The sequence below is a fragment of the Strix uralensis genome, chromosome 2, assembly GCF_047716275.1.
Source record: "Strix uralensis isolate ZFMK-TIS-50842 chromosome 2, bStrUra1, whole genome shotgun sequence".
In the NCBI taxonomy this organism is placed as follows: Eukaryota; Metazoa; Chordata; class Aves; order Strigiformes; family Strigidae; genus Strix; species Strix uralensis.
In genome coordinates, this window is record NC_133973.1 from 135,879,789 (window position 1) to 135,899,364 (window position 19,576).

Below are 19,576 nucleotides of genomic sequence, written 5' to 3' on the forward strand. Positions count from 1 at the left end.
CTCTTGAGAGAGAAACCTGACAGTGATTTCATTGCTGGGTAATAGCTTTGGGAAAAGAGGAGATCTCTTTTGCCAAATCCTGGGCTGTGTTTTTTCAAGCCTACCCTTTTTGCTGGTTACTGAGAACACTCTTAATTGAACATAGATATGGGGTAAGAGCTGCTGTAAGTTCAGAGGAGAAAACCGTCCACTCTTCCAGCAAGAGCTACAATCATATTAGCTTAACACAAGGGAATAATAAAGGGCTTTACTCAGAGAAAAAAAACAGCAAGAATCAACAGCTGGGAGCTGAAGCCAAAAAAACGTTGGTTATGAGCAAGTGAGCCTTGTAAATTGAAGGGGGAGGTTGACAGCCTGGGGCGATCTATCAAGGAATGGTTAAAGGGTTGGCCAATCGTTAGGGTACCTTCAGGAATAGATAGTTTAAACAAATCCAGGTCACTGGGCTCAGTCCAGTTTCAAGGTGAAAACATCTGTTCTGTGCCACGCAGGAGATCAAATTAGGGGTTCGATGGTTTTTGCCACCCTTAAGATCTCCGAATAGAGAAATGTCAGGAAGCACTCACACACTCCTTAAGCTGATAGAGAAAATGGAAATGAAGCCATCTCATGTTGCTTCTTGGACTGTCAGTGATATTGTGCATTTGCACTTTACCCCCAGCAATCGGCAAAATATTTCAGATGTGATTTTGAAAAATATTGCAGTAGTGGAAAGGAGATAAGGAACAAACTGCGCTGATGGGGGCAGAAAGAAACTGCCCTGTCTGGCTGCTGATGTGAAGGTGCCTTTGGTATCCTCCACTACATTTCCAACAGCAACACTTCCATTGCCCTAGATGTTGAGTCTACTGCCTCAATAAAAAATGCCAGCAAGTGAAGTAGGATCAAAAATAAACATCTTTTAAGGTCCTGGAACAAAATGAGAGCAGAACCAAAATAGGCCTTGCTGTATTCAGGCTCAATCAGTCTTTCCTGAGCTCCTGCATCTTCTCAGAGGTAGGGCAGAAAGGCTAACCCAGTGCAGCCCTTCCTACAGTATTATATGGGGGAAAACTCATAGACATGCAGTAAGAAGTGCAGATGAAAGGGTGGAAAAAAGGATAGTTTTGTTCTGGTTTTCATCTAGGAAGGTGAGGCAGCAAAAACTATAAAGAAAGGCTATAGCAAAATGGGGAATTAAGCAATTATTTTGAGTCTGACTACATCCCTGTCATTCCAGTAGCACCTTCCCATGGAGCTGACCACCTCAACCCATAACTGTGGCTGGCAGTTATGTTACCCTGGAGCCTTCGCCACAGTTAAGTCACAATAACCTCCCTCTGGGAAAAGGAGTAGCCCTGAAAAAATTAACAAGCTCAGCATTGCCTTAAATCTCTTAAGCAACTCCTGACGTGCTTCAGTTTCCCTCCAAATCTGATGCTAGTTAAAAATATTCCTTTTATTTGAAAAAAAAAAAAAATCAGGATAATAGTTAAAAAGGGAGAACATAAAATAGACGGAGAGGACGACTGGGACAGATGCCAGAAGATCTGACGCTAATCAGATCCAGATAATGTCCAAGTCCAATATCGCCTTCCCTGGGGATGGTACCCAGGACACAGAGCCAGGAGGATGTCAGTGCTGAGACTCCAGCGCTTGCCTGAACCACCGGGGAAAGGGAATCTGCAAATATTTAGTCTGCCAGAAAGACTATTCCAATTAGTGGATGTCAGATCAAGGCCTAAATGATTCTGAAACATGTAAGGGTTTGGACAGGACTTACCCAAGTCACACAAGGGTCATCACTTACTTAAAACTATTAGTATCTGACAAGCATGTACATCTCCAGGCACTTAAACCAGAAACTGCTTAATTTACACTAACCGTCATGGGATGGAACCCATTTAGAGTGAATTCCTGTGTCCCCAGAAAGCTAAGCCTGGGCAGATTTCATTGCTTCTCATCCCGTGGAAATTTGCTTATTCATAAATAAAAAACACCATCATTATCTGAATCTGAATTGTCACAGAAGACAGGGTGTCATCACTCAGTTCTGTTATTGCTAGCTTCAGTCTGACTGTTGGTCCTAATATGGTTATGATTAATGCTTATACCAACAGTCGCAGACAACCAAGAACTTTTTTTGGAAATGAAGGGAGAGGGACCGCAGAGCCCCACGTGAACATTCAAGAGAGTCATGTCAGCAGATGCAGCAACACCAGCATCGCGCTGGTTGTGGGAAGGGTGCTGTTCTCACCCACCTTCATTTTTCCACACTGCAGGGTTTTTTTCTTCAAATAAGGGCAGGAAAATCTCACACATCAAGGCAACGAACAACAAAGAGACTGAGAGCAACTGACAGGGTGAAATTTATGGCTCAGCCTTAAGTGCAGACACTGATTTAATACCTGTCCCAGCTCCAAAAACAGTCAGGGTGTCCTCAGCATGGTGATGCCTGGCCATCCCCTCCCAGAAAGGCACCAACACCCTGATAGCAAGTCCAGGTTTCTCTGCCAAAAGGGCTAGGCTCCTTCTCCAATTTGGGTAGTGACTGAGAGTGCTGAAGATGCATTTTTATCACGCCATCAAGCCCTCCTCTGCAGCTGAGTCGATCTCTAGGGTACACATACACCTCTCCCCACTTGCTGTCTCTGAGCTCAATCTCTAGCCAACACTGACCATCCAAGCTACACCTGAATGGGTAAGGAAAGCAGCCCAGGTTTGATCTCAGATCATGACTCACATCCACACAGTTAAAAATCCCACTTTTCTTCCCCAAAACTGTGTGTGGTGAATGGTCTCTGGTCAGTGCTCAGGCAATGTTGCCAAAACCTTCCTAGGAGTATGCTAGTGCTCAGCCAGCATCTACAGGTGAGCCCATGCACTGAGTCTGTCGACCATGTAGATCCCAAATGCTTCTAGAGACAGAGAGGCAGGCACCCACTCTCCATCCCAGTTTTTTTCAGAAGATGAAGGCTGGTGGGATATGAAAGAAGTTTTGGATGTGCCCCAGACTGTTACAGGGTCCTACTCTGGATCCTTCAGGTGTCTAAGCTTAGGTGAGATGAACCCCTGCCACCTTTACCTGGTGCCTTATGTCCTTCATCTGGAGGGATAAGGGACAAAAAAAGACATGGAGGAGAGCAACTTTACCAGTCCTCACGAGGTGCAAATTTTGCACTGTAAAAACAGTGGGCACTGGAGCCGTACTCCTGAGAACTTTTGTGATCTCACCTCTGCAGATATTGAATGCTTTGTGACATCAACCCTTGCTTTTACTTTTATTGTCTCAGAAAGGGAACTGAGATGAAGTACTTCGGCCAAGGTCACCTCTGAAGTGAGTGGCAGGGTGGGATGCTGAGCCTGGGTGTCTGAAATACCAGGCTGGTCCTCACACCATCCTACATGCAGAAGGAGAGCACTGGGAAGATGGAAGCAACCTTCTTTCTGTTAGTGATGGTCTGTCCAGGCTACGGACAAGCGCAGTGAAGTACAGTGCCTGCTGAGCTTGCTTTCAAGTGACTGCATTTCAGGCAGCTCCCAGCTACGCTTTCTAAAAATAAAAGTTTTAAAGAGGCTTATAACAAATGTCTGTTATGAAATAAGCATTTTATAGCTCAGACTGGAAAAAAACCCTCAGAAGGTGACAGGAGAAACTGTTCAAACAGGACCAGACCAGTGTGCAGCTCCAGGACCAGACCTGCCTGCACATCTCTCCAGGGTATAGCTCCATAGGCAGCAATACAACTTCCCTTCTTTATATCAGCTGGGATTATGGTTCAACTACGGACCTCTGCAGGTGGCCACAGCCAACTTCTCCCATCTAAGAGCTCCCTAGAGGTATTGTCTTAAACGTCAATGAGGCAAAAATAGACCACAAAGGAGTAAATTCATTTCTGCCTGTGTCTGTGTGGTGTGTAAGTCAAAGTAAAATGTATGTGGGTTTCTCATGTACTCATGGGTCCTCTTAGAGTGACCCTCTGTCTTTAGAAAACATGAAATTTATATGCTAAAGCCCACCAGTTTTAGAAAAAACAGAACTCAAAGGATCCTTTGTGCCAGATGACGTTTCAAAATATTGCACTCAGTAGAGCTGCCCAAAGTAAGTGTTGAAATGTTACACATGGTTGTCATTTGAGATGATTTGGGGACTCTTAGACACACAGGGCTGGCAGGGACAGTCCCTTTTACACGACAAGCATGAGGAAGGTCCAAAAGCATCACAGGAAACCTTGATCTACAACAACCAGCTAGACAAAAGCAACAAGGGAAGGAGGAAAACTGAGGGACCCAGTTTTACCCAAAATCAGTGAATGAGCAGCAGGTAGGAAACAATTTCAGTCCTTGTTCCACTAAAGTCAAACCAGGGTTTGCAGCTATCTGCTGTATGGCCAGGGCTTCATCAGCACTTGCTCCCCTTAGGCATACCTTGCCTGTCTGAAGCCAGAAGGTCATTTTCAGAAGAACGGTTTTAAGTGCAGGGTTGCTTAATTATGTGGATTTAGTTGAATGAGACAGATAGAGCCAAACTGGAGAAACAAAACTGCTGCTGGTTTAGGGTGCATCAAGTTTCAGAGGTTGAAACTTCCACTTTACACCTTGTGAAAATCAAAGTCTTCTCAAGTGAGCGTGCAAAATCGTATCTCGCAGTTTTGCAGCCCTTTGCCTCTCCTCTTTCCTGCTAGAGTATACACAGTCCTACAGAGGAGGATTTTCTGAATGCAATGTTTATTTATGGAGCCCATCCCAGCTGGGTAATTTTCATGCTGAGTAACAGCAGGAGTTTCTTCAGGTCTCCTCGCCATGCAGGGCTTTGGTGTTTGTGAAAATGAGACATCATGAAGGGAAACTTTCGTCTGAATTTCTCAACAGGTGAGCCCCAAATGTGTTTTACATTCCATTGTTGCTAAACACATACAGCCAGGCCTGATGGATTTGATACCCTTTCTGGTCCATCAGTCTGACAGATTGGAAGGGAAAGGGATTTTTTTTCAATCCATGTTAGCTTTCAGTGCCTTGCAGATGATCACTTTCCTGGTGCACCCCGTCCTCCAACTGAATAAGGAAATAATGTTTAGATATAAACACTGTGACTGGCAGTCAGGCAGACAGATGCATTTTCTAGTAACAAAAGCCAGACAGATACTTGGACTATCTTTCTGCACCAACCTCCAAAAACCTGTGCTTGGTGTAAGGAAACTCAGGGAAGGAATCAGTCGAATCTCCTCAATCTTAAAACACTAGCATGAAATTACTCCCAGCTCATACATGTTTCCTCTGCTTTTGTACCGTAACCCGCTTCACTTACCCTCCAGCAAATCTGCCTTACCAGATGCCAGAGTTCAAGCATAAACAGGGAGTTTCAACACTCGGACCTGATCCCTTCCTTTCCCATTGCAATCCTTCCCTATTGACCATTTCCCACAATTAGGGGTCCCTCCATTCCCAAAACTGCTTTAAGTATAAGCATGCTATCATGTTACCTTCCCCTGGTCAGAGGCTACAGTTGGTAAAGTCCCCTTTTCCATGTGTTTTTTTTTGTTTGTTTGTTTGTTTTTCCATTTTTTTTTTCCTTGAAGAGGAAAATTGAAAATACAAATAGGTAACAGTAATAAGTCTCTTTCCATATTTCACATTCTACCATGCTTCCTTTGGTAGCTTTGTTTATGTTACGCATTGCTTAGCACCATTTCACAGCAACACCTTTTGAAGGAAAATCGTCCAAATCTTTATTGGTTTTGAAGAATTACAAGAATAAATGATGAGTTCAGAGAGGTTCCCTCATCTCATCTTAGTCTATAGCTTAGCTGCGGAATGTATAGGTAATGTAGGATCCATAGCTGGCCCACAAAGTAAGAAAAGACAGAGATAAGGTCTAGCAGTGGGCTGGACCGGAGATCTCACCCCTTGACGCAAAGACCTTGATTATTTTCAAACTCTCATGTAAGTCTTGCAGTGAACTGGGGCTGACCTTTGTTTTTAGAACAGGAAACTCTCCAGAATGTATTTCTTCTGGGTGTATGTGATATTTTGCATATATTTCTGTATCTGCTGCTTGCTCGTGGCTTGTGTTCCTTCTGTGTCCCTCCGGTCAAGTCTCAGTGGATCTGTAATCTCTTACATCTGCATCTGTATCTCATATGTGCAACGGGCAAATATACTTGTGGCTTCAAAGAATTGCTTTCTCTTATACGCCCTTCACTGTTCAGTACATGGAGCGCTCTTACACGTTCATTTTTTGTTCCAAGAAAATAGTATGGTCCTGAAAAATACCCCAAAAAGATGTTCTACAAGGTCTCCAGCTTGAGAGAAAGGTAAGCTCTGGTCTTTGGCTGTTTTCCTTCTCATTTCGTATTTTTTTCCACTCCTCTTGGTTCTTTCATGCTGTGCAAGTATTTAGACTTTGGTGCTTGAATCAAAGCGTCACGCTGGTCATCAGTGAGAGAATTTCTACCCTGGAGAATAACTCATCAGGCACTGTCTTTGCTTCCTTCAGTACAATCTTAGCAAATAGAACTGCTGGTTCAGCTTTGCTGTTTGGTCACGGTCAGAGGGCGACACGCTGGGACAGGCTTTCTCTTCCTGGGTAAATCATGCAAAGTTACTGCAAGTCAAACAAGGTGCCTGCTGAAATGCTTCTTTGCTTTATTGCATTTCATCTGGCAGTTCATCTCCCTCTCCTCGGTCTGAACACTTGTCTACAACAATGAGGTAGTTTGTGTGGTTTGCGATGAAAAGGTCCTTTCCTAGTTTGTTCCAAAATCTACTGGGGATGCTGTATATTTTCATTGTCTCTGTTTGTTGCTTGGCCAGCATTTCCTTGCCTGTATAACATCTGCTCACCAGACTTCAGATATCCTTGATCGCATTTGGCCAGTATGAGGCACCTCTAAGCTTTCTGGTGTGTTCTGGAGAGTGCATCTGTTCCCAAAAATCTGGGTGTTGTGATTCAGCTGCATTTCTGTCTGAGACGTCTATCCCATGTGACTAGCTCATCTCTGTATTTCCAGCTAGTAGCCTCTCTGTGTCTTCTTTTCCATGGCTTTTTGTGCATCCTGTTGATATCTGGTGAACTTTATGTCTGTTCTGCACTTTCACATAGGCGGGAGTTCACTTTTCCTATGCTCACAGCTCTTGATAGAGTTCTTGTGGGAGCATGAGGGTTGACAATTTGGAGGTCTGAACAACTGGGGATGGCTATGAAGAATTGCTCTCCTCTTTATCCGAGAATTCACTAAAGGAGCTTTGCCTTCTGCCTCCTTCACTCCCCAGCCCCATTATCTTCCTGCCTTTGACTTCTACCCTACCATTCCACTTAGGACCTCCACCTCCTCCAGCCACTCAGTGTCCACCTTCACCTCCTCTGCTCTACCCCCACTTCTCCTCTAGCTTATTAATGTGTAGATATTTAGATCTGTATATTTTAGACCTCATTTTACCCAACTTCAGCTAGCCAGCCGAGGTCAGGAACACCCTTGACTAGTTGTAACCAATGGAGACAACTTCAGAGGGCATTTCAGCCCAGTTCTTCTGGAAGTGCCTCTTTCTTTCCACTGAGCATAAAGGGGAGTCTCCAGGAAATGCACTCCTATGTGCTTTGCTTCGGTGCTTAGCATCACCCAGGACAAGTCCAGTCCATACCCTGCAGTGCATGTCAGATAGCCTGCCCCTTGATGCAGTGCTCAGAGTAACTTATTTCAGTGTCTTTGGGGCACTGTCCTCAGCTTCTTCACCTGCTAGTCGTATTTCAGAAACCCCTTTCTTTCCAAATACTATGTACTGAAAAGAAACAATAAAATCTGCACAGGCCAGAGAAAAACCTGACAGTTACTAAGTCTGCTGAGCCTTTTCATTCAGATTCCTGCATCTCTCATTCTTATTACAAATTTTGTGTAATTTGGCAGTGGTATGTTCTATTGTTTCTCCAGATTTTTGACCTCTGCCACAAATCTTTCATACTTGACATTTTCTGTGGGCTGACGGTGATTTTGGAGTACAATTAACAATTATTTGGGCCCTCTGGTGAGTTGTGGATGCATCCAGATGAGGGTGAGCATGTGACAGCCATTGCCTACTACAGCTAGTAGTGCAGTACCTTGTATTTAGCTTTAGTTTTTAACCATTGCAATGCCAGGGCAAAAAGCATCAAGCTGCTAAGCAGGGTTTGGTGGGGGTCAGGGCTGTGATTCAGTGCCAGGGATGTGATTTTTCTGTGGGTTTTGTTCCTTTTTCCAGTGGTCTCCACTTTGGCTTTCCTAGATTTACTCTTAGAACCATGGTCATAATCTAAGTAGAAAAACAGCAACCCCAAATATTTATCCAGTCTTATTTTATTCCTTGTACTTCAAACACAGACCCATCTCATGAAACACTTCCCTCAAGCAGAGCTGCCTGCATACCCAGATGTTGTCTGAACATCCGTGTTGCTGCAATGGCCTCACAGGGAAAAACACACGCCATAACCCTCCAGAAGTGAATTTTCCTTGTCTGGCCTTCCTACATCCTGACATCATTTCTCCCCTACGCACAGCAGGGATTGCAGTGGCTCCTGAGGGCTGGCAGAGTGTTGGAGAGGTTGGAAATACCCTGCGAGAGATTTCCCAGGGAACAGACTTGGGGTCTGGTTGGAAAGCCACTATATAGATCAGCTTGTAGCTCTTTGGAGGTGATGAGGGAGTGCAATTGCACCCCTCTGTCTAGCCCTCTACCAAAAAGGAGAGGTCATGAGATTGAGTGGGTTGCTGAACTGGACTCCAGAGACCTCAACTTATTGCTTGATCTAAGGCAGAAACAAAAGATGAGAGCAAGCAAATCTCTTCCTCCTTTTTTCTCCCCCCTGCTGATAGTATGTCTTTTCCATTTAGAGATTATCTCTCCCTATGTGTATGTGCAGTGCAGGAGGGGCCCATGCTCTTCACCACTTCCAAACACTGCTTAAATACAAAGGAAATAAGAGGAGCCATTACCCGATGCCTGGGGCTGTGCTTGCCTACCTCATAACCTTCAAAGCTCTGATCGACAGCTTGCATTGGGGTTGAATCCCTTTCTCCTTCTTTGCAATACTCTTTACAGGATCATACTTTATTGCTTTCTTTCCAAGTGTTTCATTACAATCTCTATTAACGAACCACTAGGGGTAGCCAAATGTGTTTGGTTGCATGCAGGACCTTGAGAGAGGTTTATGGAGCAAATTCACCACAAACAGCCTCAGCTTGCTTGCAAACAAGGCAGCCTAACTAATCCTCCTTCCTGCTCCAACGGATGAGCTCTCTCAGAGACCTCTCTGAACTCAGGACCTTGGGGAGACCTGGAAGGATGTCAAATGCTCCAGAGCTGAGAACTTGGTGTAGCAACCTGACCCCATCCAGACCCAGCACACGTCCAGCAAGATAAACAAATGATGCTTGCCACATGGCTGTCACACATCTCAGCACTAAGGTCACCAAGTCTCCCACTGGGGCTATAAAACACGCACTGGAGAATACTGGGAATGAGAAACCTCTCCCCTAGGTTTAAGTGAAAATGCTGGGAGAACAAACTGCACAAACTACTGATGTGGTCGTCTCCCATGACAGCTTTCCTTCTTTTGAGATGGTAACTTAGGAGGAAGAGACAAAATTTTGTATAGCTCTCTGTCTTCCATCCTTACCCTGCTTCAGGCTCTCCTCCCTGTGTTATTTATGTACAGTCATTAACTGCTGTTAACGACACTGTGCAATAAGGAAACAACACTGCCATAACATTGATGGAGAAACCACATAAACTTAATGATTTCCCAAGGTCACAAAAGCAGCCTGTACTTTGGGCAAGAGATGTACCAAAGTCCTCCCGCATCCCACTTCAGTGCCTTGGTGGGCTTTTTCTTCCCACATTTCGCTGCCTGGACAAAACCCGAGAGAGTTAAATGAAGCAAGTGTGACCCTGTTCTGCTGGAAAACCAGACTGAAGGCAAGCGGCTATGATGTTTTGGGTCTCAGTGGACTCGCATTTGCTTGCTATTAGGCTGGAGGTGGCCTGCAAGCTATCTTCACCATGCCTCAGCTGAGGTTGTAGGTTTTGCCCAGAGAATGTGCTGAGTTTCGTCAGCATGAGTTTGACTAATGCAGTCTGGAATCGGAAGCTTTTCTGTGGTGACATGGGTAAAACACAATCTCCTGCTAGAAACTGAAAGCTAATTGTTGCCCCAGATACACCTCTGCCACTTCCCTGCAGGAACCCACACTATAGATTGACAGGATGAGAAATGAGTCTGGTCATTTTCGTGGGGTCTGAAATTTTATGAGTGAACAAGTCCTCAGCACAGGAAGGACATGGACCTGTTGGAGCGGGTCCAGAGGAGACCACAAAAATGATCAGAGGCCTGGAGCACCTCTGGTGTGAAGAATGGCTGAGAGAGTTGGGGTTGTTCAACCTCGAGAAGGCTCTGGTGACACTGGAAATATTCAAGGTCAGACTGGACAGGGTTTTGAGCAACCTGATCTGATTGAAGGTGTCCCTGCTGTTTGCAGGGGGGGTGGACTAGATGGCCTTTAAATGTCCCTTCCAACCCTAACCGTTCTATGAGATTCTAAGGCAAACACCAGAAAATATTCATGCAAGGCTCTTGAAGGAAGTGCCTACCAGCCACTATGAAGCCTCCTATAACAACCATCTTCCAAAACAGCAGTTTAATGGTTTGATAATACTGTGTCTAGTTACTTAAGATATTTTGCAAATTGAAGGCCAGGGCTTTCCCAGATACAATCAAACTTTGAGAATTAATATTTAAAATAATTGGTGGAAGACCCAAGGGAACAAACTGGCATAACTTCCCCTCAAAAGGCATCCCAGGTCTAGTAGAGTTCTTGGTGCATGTTATTGAAAAAGGGGAGGGGTATGATTGATAATGAGAGTAGAATTTAATTAAACTTTGATGAAGTTCATCACAAGAGACTCTTATGGAAATAATACAGTCATGATAGGAGAGTGATAACTCTGTTAAGGACTGGGCCTAGGAAAGGAAGATCAATTTTCAATCTGGTGGTGATGTTCGTTGAGGCTGATATTGAGTGATAAATGATCTGGAAAAGAATGAAGTGGCAAGCAATAAATGGTAAATGATTGTTAAATACTTCTGGTTCTTCTCTAGATGAGACTGGAAAGGACTCTACAAGAAGTTTTCAGAGGTCTTTTTAGGGTCAGTGTAGTTATACTACTTGGATATGGTCTAAAATTGTTAAAGAAATTTGTTTTCTTTAAAAACACGTTTGTCCAGTTCCAGGTTCTGTAAGTACTTGAAGAACTGTCTGTCCTACCCACTTAAAAACATGACTTTGGCACTGAAATGATTAGATTCTGCAATATAATACATTTGATAGACTTTTCATTTAACTTCTTTTTTTGAACCATTATGGTTGGTCTTCTAAAGTTTTTTCTTAGCAACCACGAGGACAACAAGCTTTGGAAAAATATGGCTTGATGCTATCAGAATTGTGTCTCTGGGAAAGAGGCAACAATTTCCGTGGGATTCCGCTGAATGTGGCCGTAGTTGTTTCAGTGGCTTGCTTTAGAGACACAGCGCACCATGCACTGAACAGCTCAATACCAGACCATGCACAGAACACATACTTTACACTTGCACGTGTGTATTGCCTCCAGAAACACATGCTGCTGATCAGCCCAGCAAGGGAACAACCTCCCTAGATTTAGCTGACCGATGGTAACAGGAGTAGCATGACTTGCCTTTCTGAATCCTCGTCATTTACCTCTTGACACGACACCTTTCTCTGTTCTCAGCCCTTGGATAGGTGAGACGTGGTTTGCATCCAGGTCTAAATTCAAACCCCTTCAAGGTGTGTGAGAGTTCAGATTTCAGCCTGCGCCTATCTTGAACGTGAACCTCGTTTAATAAAGTAGAAATCGCCGCATGCACCCAAACAGCTGAAAACCATCAGCAAGGATAGTGCCATTTCAGCTCTTTAGGAGGAACATCTACGCTCCCCCTTACTTTCCACCTCCCCGGTCTCCATCCTGCCATCTGTTATCCCACATAACTACATCATTGCTTTGTATCTTGCTGATGCCCTTCACCTGACACAGCCCATTCCCCCTTTCCAATAAAGGGAGAAACGCAGAGGATGTGCTGCGCGCACTAATTCTGTTTCCAACCCATCCCATGCTGGGGGCCTCATGCAAACCACGCTATTAATCTGGTGGTCTCTGATGATAGACCCCACATGGGAACCTTAGATAATGGATTACAGTGGAGGACATGTATTTTTAAATACGTTTAAGATGTCTGCCAGTTTCTTAAGAAGCAAAGAGAGAGGAAATAAAAAAAGCAATTTAAGGGGAGATAAATGTACCCCAAATCAGTGAGAGCTTTTTGGAAAGGGGATGAGGAAAGTCCTCTGTCATGCTGTACTGCTTCACCCATCCCAACACAGAAGGTGAATGGTGAAAGTATCCTTAAAGCAGAACTCCCATAGCTGAGGGCAAGGAGGCAAACAGGCAATATGGTAAACATTGCACATGGTTTAAATTATCATTGGTAGTAAAACCATTCATCATCAGCCTCCATGCTGAAGATTGAGATAGCTATTGCTCCTGAGGATTGAGTGACTGAAAGAATGAATCATTTGCTGCTCTCCTGCTCTCTTATTTTCTCTGACCTCCATGGCCCTGGCTCAAGGTCTTGCTGCAGGATGACAGGTCAGCTGCTCTGAGCTCAGTATCCAAAAATTATAGCCTAGGATTCAAAGGTAATAGTCATCACTGGTGTGTCTTTCTGCTCACTGAGACAGGGCCTCCTCTGGCATGAGGACTGAATTATCTCTCTGCCTTGAAGACTAATCACTCAGCATCAGAGCTGAAAGAGGGATGGAGATGTCCTGTGTATGACCCCCACAAAGGGCTGGTGGTGATGGCAAGCCCCAGCTAGACGTTAGAAGGTTGGTACGTTGTTGAGGTTTTTTCAGTTGACCCTAGTAAAATTCTGCTTTTTATGGTGTCTTTGTGTATCCCATGTAACATCAGGGTTGCAGCATCTAGGAAGCAATGGGAGCTTCCCTCCTGCTTCCCTCTGGAGCTGGACACAGCCATCTTCTGCACATCCCTGCCTCCCTGGTCTCCCAGAAACCCGTAAAACAGGACAGAGTCTGTGCTGTCCTCTGCTTAAGATCGCAACTCAACAATCAGCCATTTAAACCAGCACCCTCAGAGTGGGTAGGAAGAGTCTTCCACACTGACCCCCAAAGCAATGGATTTTGACATCTCTTCCCAGTGGTGTCCAGCTCCTCACCTCCCCAACATTCCTTCCATCACTTCTGTTCCAAGAAAAATCTCCCTACCCATATCTGCAGGTTTACTTCTGGTCTCCAGCTTGGCAAATCCATGCCTCTCTCCACGTGGATCTGCCCTGAATAAAATCCCTCTGGTCCAACATGCACAGCTCTTCCCAGTCATCAACCTGAAGTTGGGTTGGGATGTTTGTTGTAAATTTGGTGCATGTGCTCTGTCAGCACTGTGCAGGGAATAAGATACCTCACCTACTTGGCCTGGCTGGTTATAGAAACCATTCCTCGTTTCATGCCACATTTTCTTTTGGTGTTATTGAGCTGTTTGAATAATAACAATAGCAGGTTGCTCTCCCAGACACATTCTTTCTGCAGCCAGCGGTGCCCTTTGGGGTCTCCTTACCTCCTTGTCCACAGAAGACGGATACATCCTGAGCCGTATCGCAGAAAGAAAGGTGAAAAGTGTGGTATTTGGTAGAACTATGTGAGGGTTTGGGTGCTTTTCAGCAGCAATATTGGGTAAAACTGGCTGAAAAGAGCTGCAGCTCTATAGGTATTGGTGACTTTAAGCCATTTTTACACACACTGAGTTTTGTATCACAGGATGTTTTATTGCAGATGAGGGCACCATACAGCAGAACTACTTTTCACCCAGTTGGGTTTTTTTTTTTTTTTAGATAGCTTCATTTAGTTCTTTTTTACATCAGTTTTACACGACTGCATCTTTGCCAGACCTGAATATGGTTTAAGCCAGCAACAATCACAAACTCTCAGATGCTCAGAGAGTCACAGACCTTTCAAGGTCAAGGTTATGTCAGCTGCCCACAGCTGAGAACTTGGCTTGAGGTCATTACGGAGGTGTGACCCTGGGATGAGTGAGGTTGGAAAAAGCTCGTTGTCTTCCAGGGGGTTACTCCAATGCACAGCTTGGGTAGAGTAGCAGCAGGCTTAGACCCACAGCAACACCTGGATTTCTTCAGGACTATGGTCACCTTGAATCTGGATGGCGATGCATGTAGATAGCCAACGCCAGGAACACCATGTTGTGAATTTCAAGCTCAAGCTTGCAATGCTGGATTAAGAGACTCAAGCTCTGCTTTCAAGTGGATGCAAGAGCACATGGACCACATCACATTGCTGGAGAAAGAAAAGGACAGGAGGAAAGCAGAGTCTGCTACAGTGACTCCATCAGCACCAAACTGCTCTACCCCTACCTGCCTGGAGATCTGTTCTGAGCTTATCACTTCAGCGCTGGAGCAGACAGGGAAATTAAAAACAAGACGATGGCCATAAAGACACCCAGAGGTACAGCATGATGGCTGGTCTCTGTCCAGCTCGTTAGCTCCATCGTAAAACCCCTTGCTGCTCTGCTGGAGTCAGCGGGTCCCAGATTTACTGATGTCAATGCACAGCTCCTGTTTCAGTGCTTAATTTACTATTGAAATGAGTGAGAAATCAGTTGCCTAAACAAGAAGTTAGACACAGAAATGCCTCTGTGGATTTGGTCATGCAAGTCTGGCCAATAAATATCTGAAATGTCCCATCTCCTGTTGAGAGTCTGCTCACGCTTTGGTTCTCCAAGCCCTCGGTATCGCTACTGTGTGCAACAGCAGGGTCTGTGTATCAGGGCAAGGAGCACGATCCCTAAATCCGCTGCTTAACGAGACCCAGAGAGATTATCCGGCCTTTTTTTATGATTTGTGGATTTGTTATTATTTAACATACATTTTCTCTCTTGTTGCAAAGTCCACATGGCACAGCAAGGTTTGCAGTAAACTCTATCTGGGGAGTGGAAAGCAAGTGGTGGGGAAAGCTCATTTTCCATCCGAAGCTGAGGGGTTTTTGCTGCCTTGCTTTTTGCTCTTGCTGCCTGCTCTGAAGTCAGTGGACTGAAGTTCTGTCAGGCTTGTTTGTACGTCAAAAAGTTGCAACCGGGTTCCCCTTAGGGCTGAAGTGATGACCTCAGCTCCTAGGGAGGACTGCTACTGTGTTAGATACTATATTATCTACTGCTACTGTATTATGCTACTGTATTATCTTCTGGAGCAGATACAAAGCTGAGGTCTTGTTCTTTGAGGGTTTACAGAGTCTGTGTCCCTTTGCTGACTTTCAGTGCCACGAACATCCTGGGGAATCTCCAGCTCTGGTAGGTACAGGGGACATGAACAGATAATCTAAAATAGCTGATGCAGGTGAAGATGCTCCCACGTTCAGCCTTTCCTTTCCACCTTTCCTTCTCACTGTACATATTCCTAATCCATGCCAGTGCAATGCCAAATATCTTTCATCCTGCCCTAAGTGTGCAGGGATGCTCTTGCCCAGGAAGCATCTCTGCTTCATGAAGGGGCATTTCACTGGAGTCATTTGACTCTTGCAGCTGTAGTTTTGCAACAGCTTAGGTCTGAAATCGCTCCACTAACTGTAAGAGATTAATCCTGGATTTATCCTGGTGTCCTCGCTGAGGCTGCCCCAAAACCAGAGAACCCAGGGGCACTTCAGAGAGCAGGGGTGTAGGAATGGTCTCAAGACTCGCTCTGTAGTACTGAAGTGGGACCCCTGCACATCCCCATCTCCCTCCCACATTCTTGTCTCCATGGACAGGGTGCATGGATGAGCCCAGGCAGGTGGGGGACCAGGAGCCTGGCTCACCTCTCTAACTTGGTCTGTCCATCAGGATCCCAAGAAATTTGTTACTTTCCCTCTCATTACCCAGCTTCCCAAACAACTTCCCAACAACACAAGTCTTGAAAAATCAAGGTTTCAAGTTTAGATTTTCCTTAAGCCACTTGGGTTCCCCCATCGCCCTCCAGCTGCATTCCTGAGATTTAATTATTCTCCTCTCTCCCTCCTTTTGTACCGTGTGTGTTTTGCCAGAGGGCAAGGCAATGGCAGCTTATCACCCGATGATGTTACCTCTCAACTCTCTCTGCTCAGGCCTTAGAAAAGAGCTCCCCTCCCAAGGCCAGCTGTGACCTTTCTTGTCCCGTATGGGATATGGCTGCCAATCCAGCGCCAGGACACAAACACACCAGATGTTGTTGCGATCGAGTGACATTCTGCTCCAAAGCCCCTTTTTATTGCTATTATGATTATATTAGAAACTACTGAAATTTATGGGTTGGAGTCTGACAGGTCAGCCTGCTCCCCAACTTTAGCCTCCTCTTCTCTGATGCTTTTTTTTTGTTAAAAAATCAGGGCTACATTTGCAGAAGGAGGAAACAAAAGAACTAATGAGCAAACCATTTGCCAGCTTGTAAGGTGACAAGTCTGAAAGAGTCAACAGCAAAAGCCCCACAAATTCTAATGGAGAAAACTATCTCTGAAGAAATGGAGATTCCTGAAAAAAAGTAAAAAAGAAAAAAGAAAAAAAAAATAAACAAACCAACGGACCTCTTATATTATCTTTACTCTCCTGAATTTATACAGTGTCCTCTGAAGTCTGTGTCCCAATTCCCTGCTTTACAGGGATGCCCATTTATGTTCTAGCTCCACTTTTGATGCACCCCAGTCACCTACTTGCCAGACCTGGAGGTGTGTTTCTTCACACCCTCACCACCACCTCTGTGGCCTCTTCTCCCCATCTCCTCAATGGGTTTGTAATCAGTGCATTACCCCATGTGCCTCCTAGGGAGGAGTCTTCGCTTTTGGATGAGAAGGTAAGGTTTCCATCAGTGTGACAATATTGCTGTTCCCTTAATAAGGAGTCAGAGTTTCAATATTGCCATGTGTGGCCTTTGCTGTACCATAAACCAGCATTATGCAGCTTCAGATTACTTGGGGTAATGAAGGTTTTCTCTTCCCACTTTTTACTGCACTGTTCAGCATCCCATCAGAAACCTCAGGGAACCAGGGAAAAATGCGAAGGGAGAGCAGAAGAGCAGCGCTATTAGATCCTTGAGGATCAATTAGTAATTGTCTGGATTACATGTGGAAAGTCCTGGGGGACAGGACACTCTCCTACTGCATGTTGGCATTTAAAAAAAAAAAAAAAAAAAAAAGGAAGCAAAGCTCCATGGAGTTCAGAGTAGTTGGAAAGACATTTTAGGTAATGTCAGAGAGAGGGACAGAACATGGGATGTCCAGAAGTCCTCCGTCTCTCTGAGAAAAACACTTGTAAAGAGCCACTCTGTACCAAGGTTTGCATTCTGTTGGTGATGAATCTCAGCCCAGTGGCCAAGTCTCCTTCCCCACCATCAGTGCTTTGACTTCCATAGCCCTGATTTTCCTTGCAGTCATTTAGTCAAACCAGGTATTCCAGCAAAAACTGCTCATCAGAAATGCAACATAAAGTGGAAGTGACCCCTGACACTAGCTTAAAATTAGACTCGATGAGCCTACAACCAGGAAACTGCTCCCCTAGCCCCCTTTAAAATGTAACAAATGAAAAACATTTGGTTGCTATTACCGGTGATTATGATAAGCTATGTTAAAATATGAAGTGGGGGAATTTATCTTTATTTCCTGGGATAGCATTGATGAAAAATATGCTGTTCCATCTTGATTTTCAATCACTCGAATGAACTCTGTCATGCATTTATCTTTACTTGGCTTGATGCGTGTAACTGATCTGGGGAGGGAGAGAGGGCAGGGAGAGGGAGGGTAGGATTGGCAATTTAATCTGATGCAGATAAGTTTATTAGCTGCCCTCAGATCTGTTCCTGACTGAACACAACGAACAAGGCTGCATGTCGGATATCTCATCATACTCCTTTGGGGAGGAGGCACAGCCTCTGTCGCAGCATAACCTTCAGCAAATGGTTTACATCAGTTTTCATTATGCTTAAGGCCTCTCTGTAATCATTTTCTGCGAGAGCCTGGGGGCTGGGTGGGTCTTTCTGTCCACTGGGACTTTTTCTCTGCAGAATGAAAGTAAAGACTTGGACAAGAAACGAGGTTAAAGCCAGCATCACTCCCTGCCTCCCCCTTTCCTGTAGGTGAGATTCAAATAGCATCTACCAGATTTCTTGCACCTAAAGCAGGGTTGGGAGACTTTAGATTTTGGCAAGATGAGATGAGAGAGGGTTTTTTTTTGTGTAGGGAAAGGTTTTTGCAAAGTTTTTTGGAGCACAAGCTTGTTGCTGAATTGCAGTGCCACTGCTTGATGCTACACCAGGAACCCAGGGCAGAGGTTTACCTATGGAAAATACAAAATAGCTTTCTGGGAATAGCACTAAAGCAGAGACAGCAAGTTCATGCTGCTAGACTGTCCATGAAATCAGTAGCTTTGCTATTGACTGCCATGAGAACGGACTGCCAAGGGTTAATTTTATATATACACATATATATATATGCACATATATATATGTTTCTGATACAGAATTGTTCTTTTTAAGTATCCAAGGGTGAGCATTTTTCAGCTGGTGCAAACTGTGGAAAGTTGTGCTGTAATCCTGAGGGTTATATTGAGTTTCACCAACTAAGAACCTGACCAAGAGCTTTTGGGACTTTGTGGCTGAAAAACCCAGAACCATCAGAAGAATATTACATCTCTGAGCAATTAGCACTCATTGAGCTGTCCTGAAAAACATCTCTTTCTAATAACTCTTGTTGTCTGTGCTGTAAAGTGCTGAGCTATAATGAGGATGTTTCTCCTGGAGCCAAGCAAGACCCAGTAGAAGAACAGATCAGTTCAGCAATTTTTTCCCCCTTTCTGTTTCAGACACTTAACTGAAGTGCATTACAAATTGTAAATCACCCAGACAGTTCCCTGCCTTCACCTGAGGATATCCTGCCGGTCACACTGCTCAAGAAATCCACTCAATTTTCTTTTGTGTTTTTTTCCTTTAAAAGAAAAAAAAAAAACCCAAACACCCTCTCATGCAATACAGCTCAATTTAACAGATGTTTGCTCATTTACGACAAAGTCCTGGTTACAAGATGGGGTAGCTTGTCTGGTTCTTGAACAAAAGCAACTATATTACCTCGATGCAAACCCCTGCCCAGTCTTGGGAAGAGGAAACATTAGAAATAACAACAGGTGAGACCTGACAGAAAAGACGTAATGGCTCATTTTGGAGAATGTGTCCGAAACCATTTATTGCCCGTCTCTCTCTCAGCAGAGAGGAACCTTCAGGAATTATTTCTCTCACTTGCTCTCTTTGTTCATATTTTTATAGGAGACGTTTGTATTTCCGCCCTGTTGGATGTTTGCCCTGTTTGTGCCGGTGCTGTGCACGAGCTTTTCTTCTCTGGGGTGTACTTCATCCTATGTCTTTGCAGATCCCTGCTCCCATGCACAGGAAGGAATAGCAGGACAAATTCAATGGACAGACCTCAAAGTACCACAGGAAGGATGTCATCTCCCTTAAGCAAGGAAGGATTCA